This window comes from Dipodomys spectabilis, unplaced genomic scaffold, assembly GCF_019054845.1.
Source record: "Dipodomys spectabilis isolate Male_0828 unplaced genomic scaffold, ASM1905484v1 ptg000714l, whole genome shotgun sequence".
In the NCBI taxonomy this organism is placed as follows: Eukaryota; Metazoa; Chordata; class Mammalia; order Rodentia; family Heteromyidae; genus Dipodomys; species Dipodomys spectabilis.
Window position 1 is genome coordinate 2266981 of NW_024871391.1, and position 15770 is coordinate 2282750.

General features: G+C 56.7%; 1 protein-coding gene across 1 annotated transcript in view; it reads right to left on the reverse strand.

Moving 5' to 3' along the window:
* Kcnn2 (potassium calcium-activated channel subfamily N member 2) overlaps positions 1–15770 on the reverse strand; it is a 60453-nt gene that overhangs the window by 19449 nt on the left and 25234 nt on the right. The window lies entirely within an intron of this gene.

The following is a 15770-nucleotide window of genomic DNA, read 5'->3' on the forward strand; positions in this document are numbered from 1 at the left end:
ACACACACACACACACACACACACACACACACACACACACACACACACACACACACTTCCACTACCTCATTCTGAAGCAGGTCGCCGCAGCACAGTCCGGCGCACGCCCCTGTACCTGGGTACAGACGAGACAGCCCCGGAACTCAGGAGCCAGGGAGGGAAGAGACGTGTGGGGAGCGGACAGCGAGGCCTGCACTTTCCCTGTGTGGAACGATGGTCCCCCGAGTCCCACCTGGGGGGAGGGGAGGGGACGGCACCCGCGTGGACACCAGGGAGTCACGGGTCCCCAGCACAGAGCGGGGCTGCGACAGGAGGAGGAGGAGGCGGAAGAGAGGCCCAAGGGAACACAGCGCCTCCATCCAGCGGGACGGAGAGAGACAAGCCGGAGTCGGGCGAAAACACCAGGCCGACCCCCTTTGCACTCGCAGCCCGCTATGGCAGACTGCCTTTAGTGCCAGCCAGCGACCAGGACCAGGGAGAAGCCAAGTTCGACGCTGATTTGGGCCTGGACTGGTGCGGATTTTCATACGGCATGGAACCCTTTATTGAGCTGAAGCGAGGGGCATGTGTGCGTGGTGCATGGTGCGTGCACATGTGTGTGTATGGTATGTGCGTATGGTGTGTGTGTGCTGCGTGTGGTGAGTGTGCATGTGTGTGATGCGTGTGTGTGGTGTGTGCATGTGTGTGGCGTGTGTATGTGTGCGTGCATGTGTGTGCTGCGTGCGTGTTTTAACCTTGATTTTATTTTGCTCCTCTGACTTTACATATTTGATTTTTTTCCCCCTTTTCTCTTTTGACTTAAAAAGAATCAAAAGTCTGGGAGAAAAGTCTGCTTCCCCAAAGGGAGAGCGGACAGGGCACATCGTCACGCAAGACCTCCCCGGGCTGCGGTTCTCAGGCTTAGGGGACCCAGCCACGGCACGAGAGCGAATCCAGGCAGTGTGAGCGCGCACCACGAACACTTCACCGATCACACAGGATGCGCCACGGTACACGAGCCACGGTACACCAGCCACAACAGGAAGAAGTAACAGCTTGTAAGAGATCACGCACTTCAACATCCGAGTCCTACCCCACAGGACGCGAGGAGGAGTCGGCCCCGATGGGTGGGTAGAAACCCGGGCACGCGATCCTGTCTGTGGGAAACAAACGCCGGGCAAATCAGAGGCCATACCACCAGTGCCGAGCAAGACGCGGGTCTGGAAAAACTTCTGGGCCGACTGCAAATAATACATGCGGAGCCCCTGCCCGCCCCATCTACACACGAACCACATTACTAAGAAAACATTTCGGCAAAGGCATTTCATGTTCCCTTTTTGGTTTTTTTTTTGGTCGTGGGGCCTGAACTCTGGGCCTGGGCGCTGTCCCTCAGCTCTTCAGCTCAAGGCAAGTGCTCTACCACTTGAGCCACAGCGCCACTTCTGGTTTTCTGGTGCTTCCTTGGAGATCAGAGTCTCACGGCCTTTCCTGCCCAGGCTGGCTTTGAACCGTGATCCTCAGCTCTCAGCCTCCTGAGTAGCTGGGATGACAGGCGTGAGCCCCGGCGCCTGGCTTTTTTTAAACAGGATTTTTGGGAGGCTGCTGGGGGCCCTGGGTTTTCAAGGCGTGAGCACTCCTGGGAGCCCCACACCCCAGTGGGGAACCGAGACCAGCACTTTGGACAAACTTCTCTTTCCTCCTGCTTTCCATCCTGATGTCCTTAAAGTTCTTACTTTTCACATATGGGGGCGACCTTCGTTCCGAGCCCACGTTACAGGATCTGGCCTGGCTCTCCCCACTAACCCCCAGTGTGTCTAGAAGCTCCCACCGCAGGCCTCTCAATTTGCTGCTTTTCTCCCAGGTCGGGAGCAGCGCGGTGGGCAGCCACTAGGTGGCAGTCCTGGACCACGCCATCTCCACCACGGCAGCTGGACCTAGCAGGAGCAGGGGCCAGGCCCAGGGGTCAGCCTCCATCCTGCCCAGGACCCCGGGGCCCAGGGAGCAGGTGAGCTCACGGGGAGATCCCAGTCGCTTGCGGCTGAGCGGAGCAAACCTGCCCGGTCCTACGTCCAGCCGTGCCGGGGCTCACCCAGGACAGGGAGTGGAAGAAGAAAGAAGCACAAGCATTCCACCCGGGCGCCGGTGGCTCACGCCTGTCATCCCAGCTACTCAGGAGGCTGAGATCTGAGGATCGCGGTTCAAAGCCAGCCCCGGCAAGGCAAGTCCGTGAGACTCACATCTCCAATGACTCACCAGAAAGCCAGAAGCGGAGGTGTGCTTCAAACTTTGATGCCCACAGGGGCTTCCCACCATAATCCTCAATCTCTGCCTCCCGAGAGGCTGCGAAGAGAGGCTCCAGACACAGCTTCGCCGCGTCTCACCCAGAAGAGGAGCCAAGGCCAGCCATGGGAAGGAGGCAACACCTAAATATTTGAGGGGAATAAAGTTGAGCCCGGGACAGTCTCTTGTTCCCCGGCAAGCCTCGATTCATGTCACGTTCATTGCACACCAAGCGTTTCCACGGTATAAAAAAGTGTTTTCGAGAAGGCGTGAAGAGGCGCGCGGCCCACGATGCCTGCTTCCGCTCTGTTTGATCTAATTAACGTGTTTGTTTTCTTACGCTGTACATTCTGCTGATAAATAAATAAAGTGTCCTGCGAATGTGAAGGCCCCGGGAGAGCGGGTTCAGCGCGGGAGCCGCTGTCGGCCCGCACGGCCGCGGGTTCAGCGCGGGGCGGGTGTCAGCATGCACGGCCGGCCGCAGCACAGGAGGAGAGAGGCTGGCTTTAGTGTGTTACACACCTCCCGATTCCCATCTCCCTCCCTCTCCGTCTCTCTCTCACACACACAGAATTATCATGAGGGGTGGTTATCTTGGATTTGGCAGATTAAAAAGTATTTTGTTGAGGGCCTATTGTACATACTCCCAAACCCAAATATGTCCTATATGTACATAAGATGTATAGGACACCATATGTGTATCTGTGTGCACACAGATGCATATGCATGTATAGATATCATATACAAATATAATACAGGGCTGGGAAGGTGGCTCAGTGGTAGAGCACTTGCCTTGCATGCTTGAGGCCCTGGGTTCGAGTCCTCAGCACCACATAAGAAAAAAGCCGGAAGTGGCGCTGTGGCTCAAGTGGTAGAGCGCTAGCCTTGAGCTGAAGAGTTGAGGGACAGCGCCAGGCCCAGCGTTCAAGCCCCACAACTGGACCCCCCCCCAAAAAAAACTAAATATAGTACATGTATACAAATATACAATATATGAACATGGTTATATTCTATGTATACGTCCTATATTTTTCCTATGTACATATAATATGTATGTAATTAAATATACAGAGAGAAACTTGAATTTGACACACACATATATATAATATGCAATACCTAATCCATTATACGGGCTGGTTGGGCGCCGGTGGCTCACGCCTGTCATCCTAGCTACTCAGGAGGCTGAGATCTGAGGATCACGGTTTGAAGCCAACCCAGGCAGGAAAGGCCGTGAGACTCTGATCTCCAATGAGCCACTAGAAAACCAGAAGTGATGTGGTGGCTCAAATGGTAGAGCGCTCGCCTTGAGCAAAAGCAGCTCAGGGACAGCGTCCAGGCCCTGAGTTCAAGCCCCAGGACTTGCGCGCGCACAGACACACACGCACACACACACACGCACGCACACACACTGACGTCTGGGCTGGCTGGGAGGCTGTGGAGGACTCCGGCCTTGGTGCTGACTGCAGGGTTTGCGGCGTACAGGGAGAGGTGGGAAGCTCACGCCTCTGACAGTCCACGTGTGGGCCGCTGCCCGGAGTCGGACAGGGGCTGTGGAGTGCCGAGGTGCTATGTGCATGGAGGGGTGGTGGAGGGGGCAGTGGGGAGCGTGGGGGGTTGGAGGAGGGGGCAGTGGGGAGCATGGGGGGCTGGTGGATGGTGGAGGGGGCAGTGGGGAGCGTGGGGGGCTGGTGGATGGAGGAGGGGGCAGTGGGGGAGCGTGGGGAGTTGGAGGAGGGGGCAGTGGGGGAGCGTGGGGGGCTGGTGGGGGGCAGTGGGGAGCGTGGGGGGTTGGTGGATGGAGGAGGGGGCAGTGGGGAGCGTGGGGGGGTTGGTGGATGGAGGAGGGGGCAGTGGGGAGCGTGGGGGGGTTGGAGGAGGGGGCAGTGGGGAGCGTGGGGGGTTGGTGGATGAAGGAGGGGGCAGTGGGGGAGCGTGGGGGGTTGGTGGATGGTGGAGGGGGCAGTGGGGAGCGTGGGGGGCTGGTGGATGGTGGAGGGGGCAGTGGGGGAGCGTGGGGGGTTGGAGGAGGGGGCAGTGGGGGAGCGTGGGGGGTTGGAGGAGGGGGCAGTGGGGGAGCGTGGGGGGTTGGAGGAGGGGGCAGTGGGGGAGCGTGGGGGGTTGGAGGAGGGGGCAGTGGGGGAGCGTGGGGGTGTTGGTGGAGGGGGCAGTGGGGGAGCGTGGGGGGTTGGTGGTTGGAGGAGGGGGCAGTGGGGGAGCGTGGGGGGTTGGAGGAGGGGGCAGTGGGGAGCGTGGGGGGTTGGTGGTTGGAGGAGGGGGCAGTGGGGGAGCGTGGGGGGGTTGGAGGAGGGGGCAGTGGGGGAGCGTGGGGGGTTGGAGGAGGGGGCAGTGGGGGAGCGTGGGGGGTTGGAGGAGGGGGCAGTGGGGGAGCGTGGGGGGCTGGTGGATGGAGGAGGGGGCAGTGGGGAGCGTGGGGAGTTGGAGGAGGGGGCAGTGGGGGAGCGTGGGGGTGTTGGTGGAGGGGGCAGTGGGGAGCGTGGGGGGCTGGTGGATGGAGGAGGGGGCAGTGGGGAGCGTGGGGGGTTGGAGGAGGGGGCAGTGGGGGAGCGTGGGGGTGTTGGTGGAGGGGGCAGTGGGGAGCGTGGGGGGTTGGTGGATGAAGGAGGGGGCAGTGGGGGAGCGTGGGGGGTTGGAGGAGGGGGCAGTGGGGGAGCGTGGGGGGCTGGTGGATGGAGGAGGGGGCAGTGGGGAGCGTGGTGGATGGTGGAGGGGGCAGTGGGGGAGCGTGGGGGGTTGGTGGAGGGGGCAGTGGGGGAGCGTGGGGGGGTTGGAGGAGGGGGCAGTGGGGAGCGTGGGGGGCTGGTGGATGGAGGAGGGGGCAGTGGGGAGCGTGGGGGGCTGGTGGATGGAGGAGGGGGCAGTGGGGAGCGTGGGGGGCTGGTGGATGGAGGAGGGGGCAGTGGGGGAGCGTGGGGGGTTGGTGGAGGGGGCAGTGGGGAGCGTGGGGAGTTGGAGGAGGGGGCAGTGGGGGAGCGTGGGGGGGTTGGTGGAGGGGGCAGTGGGGAGCGTGGGGGGTTGGTGGATGGAGGAGGGGGCAGTGGGGAGCGTGGGGGGTTGGAGGAGGGGGCAGTGGGGAGCGTGGGGGGTTGGTGGATGGAGGAGGGGGCAGTGGGGAGTGTGGGGGGCTGGTGGGGGGCAGTGGGGAGCGTGGGGGGTTGGTGGATGGAGGAGGGGGCAGTGGGGAGCGTGGGGGGTTGGAGGAGGGGGCAGTGGGGAGCGTGGGGGGTTGGTGGATGGAGGAGGGGGCAGTGGGGAGCGTGGGGGGTTGGAGGAGGGGGCAGTGGGGAGCGTGGGGGGTTGGTGGTTGGAGGAGGGGGCAGTGGGGAGCGTGGGGGGTTGGTGGATGGAGGAGGGGGCAGTGGGGAGCGTGGGGGGTTGGTGGATGGAGGAGGGGGCAGTGGGGAGCGTGGGGGGCTGGTGGATGGGGCAGTGGGGGAGCGTGGGGGGGTTGGTGGAAGGTGGAGGGGGGAGCATGGGGGGGTTGGAGGGGGGCAGTGGGGGAGCATGGGGGCCTGGAGGGGGGCAGTGGGGAGGTGGGGGGGTTGGTGCTGATGGTGGAGGGGGGGGCAGGGTTCTGCCGGGTGGAGTCGTGGGTTGTGTTCAGCGTGAGGTTGCGCAGTGCACCTTGTTCAGAGGAGAGAGCGCCCGCATCCGGGGTTGTGTGAGCGGCGGCTGGGCTCCCGAGTCTGAAGTGGGTGGAGAGCTGAGCGCGGGCCCTCGAACTGAATCCACCGCGTGAAATATTTAACTTCGATGAATACTGAGATTTTTTTCCCGTAAAATCATTTTTCGGCCCGGAATGACTCTCTTAGGAAAGCATCTGATGAAGGACAGAGATTCCAGACGCTTCTTTCGTGGGGCTTGAGCTCAGGGCCTTCAGCTCCAGGCGAGCCACGGCGCCACTTCCGGTTTTCTGGTGGTTTATTGGAGATCAGAGTCTCACGGACTTTCCTGCCCAGGCTGGCTTTGAACCGGGATCCCCAGATCTCAGCCTCCTGAGTCGCTGGGATGACAGGCGGGAGCCTTGCTAATTCTTACCAATTCTCTACATCGCTGTTTTGTTTTGGTCACAGTTTTCCTGACTGATAGCTTTCCTTGGATAAAAGGTTTGTGCTTAAAGCTCAACTCTGCGGCCCATGCTGCGTACACACACGTCTCCATTTCATGCATGAACCGAAGAACCGACAAAATCTCTGCTGTCCAGGAAGTGCAGCCGCTACAAGAAGGTGTCATGAACATGTGCAGAACCAACAGAACCGAAGCGAAGCACAGACCCAATTATCCTGCACGGCTGGTTCCGGTCGGAGGGGACGGACCAAAGGAACGCTGCTCTGTTCTGGAAAGTTCTGCCGGTAGCTGGTCTGACTCACTGATTTCTGTTTCTCTTTCACGCTTCTATACTTTCCTTCACCAAGTGGAAGATCTAGACACATGTTTTATTAAAGCAGCATTAGGTACAATGCTAAAAGAATTGATAATAGCCGGGCGCCGGTGGCTCACGCCTGTCATCCCGGCTACTCAGGAGGCTGAGATCTGAGGATCGCGGTTCAAAGCCAGCCTGGGCAGGAAAGGCCACGTGAGATTCATATTTCCCATAAGCCACCCAAAAGCTGGAAGTGGCGCTGTGGCTCACGTGGTAGAGCGCCAGCCGCCAGCCTGGAGGGGGAGGGGGGGCAAAGGAGGACATTTCAGCTGGAGGCAGACAGAAGCCTTGAGTTCAAAACCCAGCACCACCGTCACCAATAACGATGCCAACACGCGCAATAAAATAGCACCAGCAGGCATGGTGTATTTTTGTACCTGGGCAGCCCGCACAGAGCATCCACCACGGCAGAGCCCGCCTGGGCCTTACACGCAGCCTTAATAAAACGCAACTGTGTGGAATCCACGCGTGGGAATTAAAACGAGACACTGCGCACGGAGAAAGTGAGCCGGAAAACCCAGCGCCTGGAGGTTCAACCACAGACCTGAGGATCCCAGGATGGGGAGCCCGGAACTGACTTCAAGCAGGTGAACACACACACAGCGGCCAGGCCGGGCTGAGAGGGAGGGCATCCGGAGACAAGGCTCTAAAATCGATCCTCCGAGCCTCCAACTTAAGAAACTATGAGGAGATGAACGGAAGGAATGAAATCACGGAGTAGAGCAATAACCAATGGAAACAACCACAAAAGGATCAACAGAAAGGCTGGGAAGGTGGCTCAGTGGTACAGTGCTCGCCTCGCATGCATGAAGCCCTGGGTTCGATTCCTCAGCACCACACACACACAAAAAAAGCCAGAAGTGGCGCTGTGGTTCAAGTAGTAGAGCGCTAGCTTTGAGCAAAAGCAGCTCAGGGACAGCGCCCAGGCCCTGAGTTCAAGTCCCAGGACTGGACCAAAAAAAAAAAAAAAAATCAACAGAGTAACTGGAACTTGGACAAAAACCTGCAAATTTGGTGTAAACTTCACGGCAGGCAACTAATGGAAAAAAGGAGAGGAGGAGGCGTGCAAACACCCGGCTGAGGCGCACAGGTCCAAAGCCCGGGCCCCGGCGCGGGCACCTGCGGCCTGCGTGTGCGAAAGCCATCCAGCGAGCAGCTGAATGACAGCACCAGCGTGAACGCACTCACGGACCCCCCCCCACCGTCTTCTAGAAACAGGAGCCCCCAAAGCAAATCCTCGCAGGCCTGACTTCCACCCACGCCAGAGCCACAGCCACCCCAAGAAATGTCTTTCCGGGGACAAAGGAAGGGACAAGGGAAACTCCCCAGACGCCAGCAATGTGAATTCAGGCATGCATTGAGGGCCCTACCTACCCAGAGGGGGACGTGGTGGAGAGAGGAAGAGAGAAAAGCATCATCCACCAAGAGAAACTGAGGCAGAGAGAGGAAAACATGACCTGGATCACTAAGAGGCGCGCACGCACGCACACGCACACGCACACACACACAGTGGTAACCTAGCCAAAATTACGTGTCGTATGGACTATATATATCGTAACATGCCTTGCCAAAATGATTTCACAGCCTCGTAAAAGTTCACTGCGTGTTGACGGCACTTTTCTTTTCTTACAATGAAATACCTTTCTATACTAGGGAAATTAACTCAGACTGCACACATGTTGGTTGGCTTTAAAAAAAAAGAAGTGTAGGGGCTGGGAAGGTGGCTCAGTGGTAGAGCGCTTGCATGCATGCATGTCTGAGGCCCTGGGTTCGATTCCTCAGCACCACATAAGCAAAAAGAAAAAAGCCGGAAGTGGCGCTGTGGCTCAAGTGGTAGAGCGCTAGCCTTGAGCTGAAGAGCTGAGGGACAGCACCCAGGCCCAGAGTTCAGGCCCCACGACCGGACCCAAAAAAAAATAAAAATAAAAAATAAATAAAAAAGTGTCCAAACTAGTATTTTCTAGATAGGAAAACAGAATTAAGGGGTGAGTGTGCAAAAGGAAATACACTCTTTACTTGACTTGTGTAACTGTAACCTGTCTAGATGTCACCTGTGCTGGAAGGGCTGTGGCTGGGGTGGTAGAACCGCCCCGCCGCGGGCCGGAGAACAGAACCATGTGTCCGGAGCTACACGAAGCAGCCGCAGGGCGCGTCCCACTGTGACGGGGCGGGAGCCTCTCGTAAAGTGGCCGACACGGTCTGGGGTCAGGAAAAGAGTACACACGGCCACTGTTCCAGCAGGAAAGAGAAGTCCTCATAAAGCCGGGCGAAATGGACAACCCCGTGGGACAGACTTCCTCTGTCCCCGTGGGACAGACTTCCTCTGCGGCTCGAGTAACAGGAAGCCTGGGGTGAGAGGAAGAAGTGCACTTCCCTCTTCCTTCCTGTTTTCCTTCCTTCCCTCCTCCTGCCTTCCTCCCTCCCAGAGATCGTCCTATCCCTGAGTGCAGGCCTGCTGAGCTACTTTGCAGACTTTTTTTTTCTTTCCGTAGAGATCTCCTTGAACTGGAGACGCTGACGCTGTTTGGTCTCTGGTCAGCGACCCTGAGATGCTACGCGAGAATTCAGAAGGAGAGCGCAGGGGAGCAGCCCCACCGTCCACCGGTGCCGCAACCCACCACCGCAACCCACCAAAGCTGAGCCCGAGACGCCTTTGAGGGCAGCTGCCACGCGGCCCGGGTCCGCGTCTCTCCCTCTGGGCTCCACTGTCCCACGGCCTTACTAGCTTGCAAAGCCTTGGCTTAAAGGGGAGATTTGCATCACTGGAAAGAGCCACGATCTTCACAAAGCAGAAGGCAGTCATGGTTACCACGGCAACCCTACCAAACTCGGTCCAACCCAACGGAGTTCTTGCCGGAAACAGAGAAGCCGTGGCCCAAGTTCACTGAACTCACCATAAAGCACTAGACTCACCAAAACTATCCTGAGCCACACGCTGCTGGCTCCCGCCCGTCATCCCAGCTACTCAGGAGGCTGAGATCTGAGGATCGCGGTTCAAAGTCAGCCCAGGCAGGAGAGTCTGTGAGACTCTGATCTCCCATGAACCAACAGAAAACCAGACGTGGCGCTGTGGTTCAAGTGGAAAGGGCGCTCGCCTTGAGCACGCACACTCAGGGACAGCGCCCCGAGTCCCTGTGTCAGAGGTCAGGAACACGGGGCATCCCAAAGGCTAAAGAAACATCACTGCACACGCAGGGGCAGGGGTTTGCAAATGATCCGTTATTCCTACTAGCACAGTCACTCTTGGGTGACGTTAAGGGGTTTGATGCAGGGCGTGGAACGGAGCCACGCAGGGCCGTAAGCGAAGCGGCTCTGCTGTGGGCTTAATCCATTCGCAAGGTATGACTGACATCCGCTGTGTGGCCGGTTGTGGCTGCCAATGCTTGTCAGGCTCTTGAAATGCTGAAGGTCAGCACGGAATCCACTAAACTACAGTGGAACTCAAATCAAGTCTATCAGTGAGACCAAGAACTGAGTCTGGTAAACTCAAATTAATCGAGCCTGAATAAAAGCAGAAAGCCACTTTCTAAACAAATACTATATTATTTAGGGTGTAAATATAGCACAATAAGGGGCTGGGAAGGTGGCTCAGTGGTAGAGCACTTGCCTTGCATGCCTGAGGCCCTGGGTTCGATTCCTCAGCACCACATAAGCAAAAAGAAAAAAGCCGGAAGTGGTGCTGTGGCTCAAGTGGTAGAGTGCTAGCCTTGAGCTGAAGAGCTGAGGGACAGCGCCCAGGCCCAGAGTTCAGGCCCCACGACCGGACCAAAAAAAAAATATATATAGTACAATAAAACCCAAGTTTATATTCTAAAGGAAAAGAAGATTTTAAATAGGTAATGTTAAATAAATGTACTGAAATCGACAGCCTCGGTGAAATATGTTTTTCTATGTGAGTAAAGGTTACCACTCAAGCTTTTGTGAAAACCTTCATCTTTACATAAATCTCTTTGAAGTAGGAAATGATGTTTTTTTTCCCCCCTTTTTTGTTGGTCGTGGGGCTTGAACTCTGGGCCTGGGCGCTGTCCCTCAGCTCTTCAGCTCAAGGCGAGCGCTCTGCCACTTGAGCCACAGCACCACGTCCGGTTTTCTAGTGTTCATGGGAGATCAGAGTTTCATGGTCTTTCCTGCCCAGGCTGGCTTTGAACCGCGATCCTCAGATCTCAGCCTCCTGAGTAGCTAGGATGACAGGCGTGAGCCACCAGCTCCACCACCCCTTTATATAACTACTTAAAGATACAGGAAAATTACAACCCAGCTATTAAAGCCCTTCAAAAGGAATTAATCACCCATTGAAGCTTCAACCCCAGTGTTATTGTAAACGCACCCGATAGACGGAAGTAATAAAGGTATGTATGATCTTGGAAGAATAAGAGAATACCAGGTCAGAAAAAAGTTATCCACGGCCACACTGAATGACTTTACTAGGCGTAAACACCCGCCACTCTTCCTTTTCTGGTGGGTCGTTCCTGGAACAAGCCTATTTATTTTGATCTAATTATGTGTAAAAGTCAGATGGCATTCGGGATGGGCGAAGGGTAACCTGTACTCCATTAAAAATGGAACCCCCAATACCGAACTGGTCCTGGAGGGATGAAAATCCGCCTATAGAACAGTATATTTGGGGATGTGTGTGTGAGCACTGGGCACTATCCCTGAGCTTTTTTTTGGTTCAAGGATGGAGCTCTACTACCACTTGAGCCACAGCGCCACTTTCAGCTTTTCTGGCGGTTCATGGGAGATCAGAGTCTCACGGACTTTCCTGCCCGGGCTGGCTTTGAACCGCGATCCTCAGACCTCAGCCTCCTGAGTAGCTAGGATGCCGGGCGTGAGCCAGTGACACCTGGTGAAACAAGACGTCTTAACGTACAGGAAGTTGAGCGACGCATCCTCAGACTACTATTCAAGGGCAGAATCGAGCAGTGTGACTAACGCGGCTCGCGCATCTGAAACTTAGGTTGTATGTGATATTATTACGGGGTATGATTTGACTGCAAAAATCCCACAATATAATATACAATAATAACACCACCACCACTACTAATAATAATAATGACGGAGTTTGACCTGCACGTCAGAAATCCTCTTCTAGGCAGCTGGACAGTGTAAAGCGATGTGACATCAAAGGCCACTTGTGGGACTTTGGAGTCTAATGTCCCTACTCTAATGGCGGACACACCGCAGACTTTCTTAAAGACACAGAACCGTGGATTCTAAACTCGGGGGGGACAGAGGTCGCTGGTCCTCGGGCTAGCTTTGATACCCTGAAAAAATAAATACGCTTGTGTCCTTAGGCTTCAGCGATGGAGCTCACTGCTAATCCACCGAGGACGCAGCTCGGGGAGAGGCTTTGCGCGCGGAAGCCTGCTATTTGCCTCTCTAATTCTCCTTCCAAAAATGACACACCGAGGCTTAAGTGATTTCGTGAGCAGCGTCCCTCTCCACTACATATGGGCAAACCCAGAGATTCACAGCAATGACGTCCACACGAACGCCCCTCCGCCCCTTCCCTCCCCAGCCTGAACCCTCCCCCCTCATTCCCAGACTCTGAAACCTCAGCGTGGCGGTCACGTGTGTGTGCAGCCATGGGGCACGTGGCTCCGAGCACGGGGGTCCTGGGATTACAAGCCATCGGTGCCAGGTTCCCGAGACACGTGTCCCCCAAGGCCCTTCGGATGGCGCCTCTTGAGCAAATGCATTAACTACCCTGGGAAAGGCATTGAACTCTTACACGTGCACACACGTAAGACACAAGAACCGAATCACACACCGACGTGGAACTACACAGGCTGCGCGTACGCGCGTGCGGTGCGGGTGAAGACATCAGAGGTGACTTGCGCGTGAGCAAAGAACTTGGGGGAACTTCTAGGCTGAGGGAGGGGGCGGGCAGAGGTTTGGAACACAACCTTCTCAAGAGAACTCTCTCTCTCTCCAACTTCAAATATCCTTACCGTTCTCTGAGTGATCTAAAGGGAACATTTCTACCGGGAACACAGACCGGGCGCTGGGAGTCAGGATGGAGCTGTGAGGTTCATTGAAGGACCGGGCCCACCTGAAGTGCTGGGAACCTCACAAAAGGAAAGACCAACGGAGGGGAGGGGAGGAGGGGGGATAGAGGGGAGGGGGAGGGGCAAGCGTCAGATCTGCTGGTGTCAGGTGCAGAAGTAAGGCTTGCGTGCCACACGGCGCTCTCTTAACGCTGCGACGTGGAGATTCTGTGCATTCCCACCGGGAAGCTGAATGCACAATCAGATGGGGAGAATCCTCTCTCTCTCTCTGGCACGTTATGCACGTAGACAATGTCATCTTCCAAAGAGGGAGGGGTACCAGCCAGTTCCCCGTGCACAGGTGGACACCAAGGTAGGACGTGAGTGGCACTTTTTTTGGGGGTGGGGTGGGGGTTCTGGGGGGGTGCTGCTTGAACTCGGGGCCTGGGCCCTGTCTGCGAGCTTCTTTTTGCTCAAAGCTGGCGCTCTACCACTTGAGCCACAGCGCCACTTCCGGTTTTCTGGTGGTTCACTGGAGATCAGAGTCTCACGGACTTTCCTGCCTGGGCTGGCTTTGAACTGCGATCCTCAATCTCAGCCTCGTGAGTAGCTAGGGTGACAGGTGTGAGCCACCGGCGCCTGGCTGGACTTTCATTGTATAGTACACGGCTCAGGCGTGTGGTCTGATGGTGAGTATGATTTGTGAGATTTAAGGGCAGGTTGAGCCGGTAGATCTTATCATTAATGCCAAGCATCTTATCTAAGCTTTTTTTTTTTTTTTTTTTTTGAGAGGAGAGGGAGAAGGGAGAGAGGGAGGGAAGGAGGGAGGGAGGGGGCAGGGGGGGGCACTCAGGGCCTGGGCGCTGTCCCTGACCTTTTTAGCTCAAGGCCAGTGCTCTACCACTTCAGCCACAGCTCCACTTTGGCTTTCTGGTGGTTAACCGGAGACAGGAAAGCTCATGGATTTTCTGACCTCAGCCTGTGGAGCCGCTAGGATTACAGATCAGACACCTGCGCCCAGCCCCGGCTCCTATATTTCTTTACAAGTAAACTTCCCCAAGCACCAAGGGCTCACACCGGTTACCCCAGCTACCCAGGAGGCTGAGATCTGAGGGTCAGGGTTCAAAGCCAGCCTGGGCAGGAAACGTTCACGAGACTCTTACCTCCAGTGAATCATCAAAAAGCCAGAAGTGGTTCGAGTGGTAGAGTGCTAGCCTGCAGTACCCAGACCCTGAGGTCAAGCCCCAGGACTGGCACCAGAAAGAATACCAAATCGAGCTCACACACACACACATACAAAACTGCTGGACCACGCTCATGCCTGTCATCCTAGCTACCCAGGAGGCTGAGATCTGAGGATCATGGTTCAAAGCCAGCCCAGGCAGGAAAGTCCGTGAGACTCTTATCATCCAATAAACCACCAGAAAACCAGAAGTGGCGCTGTGGCTCAAGCGGTAGAGCGCTCGCCTTGAGCTGAAGAGCTGAGGGACAGCGCCCAGGCCCAGAGTTCAGGCCCCACGACCACCACCAACAACAAAAATAATAATAAAAGGATGGTGTCAGGCTGTGGGTCCAGGACACCAGAGGAGAAAACACGGCCTTTACTACCATGCGGGAAAGCGATCCCGAGTGGGGCTCGCTATGGGGGCAGGAGGAAGGCAGGTGGGCAGGGCGGCCCCTGAGGGGATCCCGGGACAGACGCTGGGCTCACAAGGATCTAGAAGGATGACAGAACCGGACGCGGGGTGTGGCAAGGGGCGACGAACTGGGGGGAGGAGGAGGCTGCCTCCACTGTCCGGAGTGGAGGGAAAGCGACTGGCGTGACAGCCAGGCGGGGGGCGGGGGGAGCTGGGGGCCAATGAGAGGCAGCCGGGCGGGGGGCGGGGGGAGCTGGGGGCCAATGAGAGGCGGGCACACAAAACCACGCGGGGGGGGGGGGGCGAATCCCCGGGGGCAGACCCCCACACACCACGCTTTCTTTTCTCAGCTCCTGAGGAGGACGTGGGGGATGAGAACGGAGTGGGGGGAGGGGGAGGGGGACCACGGGGGGGGGGGGTGTCAGGGAAAGGAACCCCAAACCCCAACACCCAACAACAGAAGTTGGCAAAAAAAAAAAAAAAAATACATCGGCAACAGAAGCGCTATTCCTCGGGAATCTAAAAGCCAAACTATCCAAGGAACGCTTGAGGAATTGCTGGTGAATTCCTCCCCCAGAGCGGGGGGGGGGGGGGTGCGGGGGGGGGGGGGGTTGCCCTTTCTCTCCTTCCCGCCTTCCTCCCTTCCTCCCTCCCTCTCTCCCTCCTTCCATCTAGCCATCCTTCTTCTCTTTCTACAGTTCTCAGGCAGATTTTTTCCCCCCTTCTCTTTAAACTATGTAAGTGTACGACTCTTGATTTCTCAAAAGCCAGACGCTTAGTTTGCGTGATGATCCTCACCCCAGCATTCAACAGTTCTGGAAAATTTTCACTGTTCCCCCCCCCACCTCTCTCTCTCTCTCTCTCTCTCTCTCTCTCTCTCTCTCTCTCTCTCTCTCACACACACACACACACACACACACACACACACACACACACACACACATCAGGAGTCTAACACCCTTCACTACACAGCTCTTCCTGTTTCTCTGTGGCTTCTATTCTTGTTTGTGGAGGGAACGGCTCAGGACTGCCCACAGGGCGTGCATGGGTGGCTGCTATCAAAGCTCCTCAGGCAGGATGAAATTTCTACGCCTGCTTGGAAGGTCAGTAAGAAACAAATGGGAGCTGGGCGCCTGTCATCCCAGCTACTCGGGAGGCTGAGATCCGAGGATCAAGGTTCAAAGCCAGCCCGGGCAGGAAAGTCCTTGAGACTCATCTCCAATAAGCCACTCAGAAAACTGGAAGTGGCGCTGTGGCTCAAGCGGTAGAGCGCTCGCCTTGAGCTGAAGAGCCGAGGGACAGCGCCTGGGCCCAGAGTTCAAGCCCCACGACCGACAGAAATAATAATAATAAAAGAAGCCCGCCAAGAGAATCCAAGACCAAGGCGCATCATCATCAGAAAACGGCCCCCCCAAACAATCCAAACACGAAACCTTGTCCCTGCTA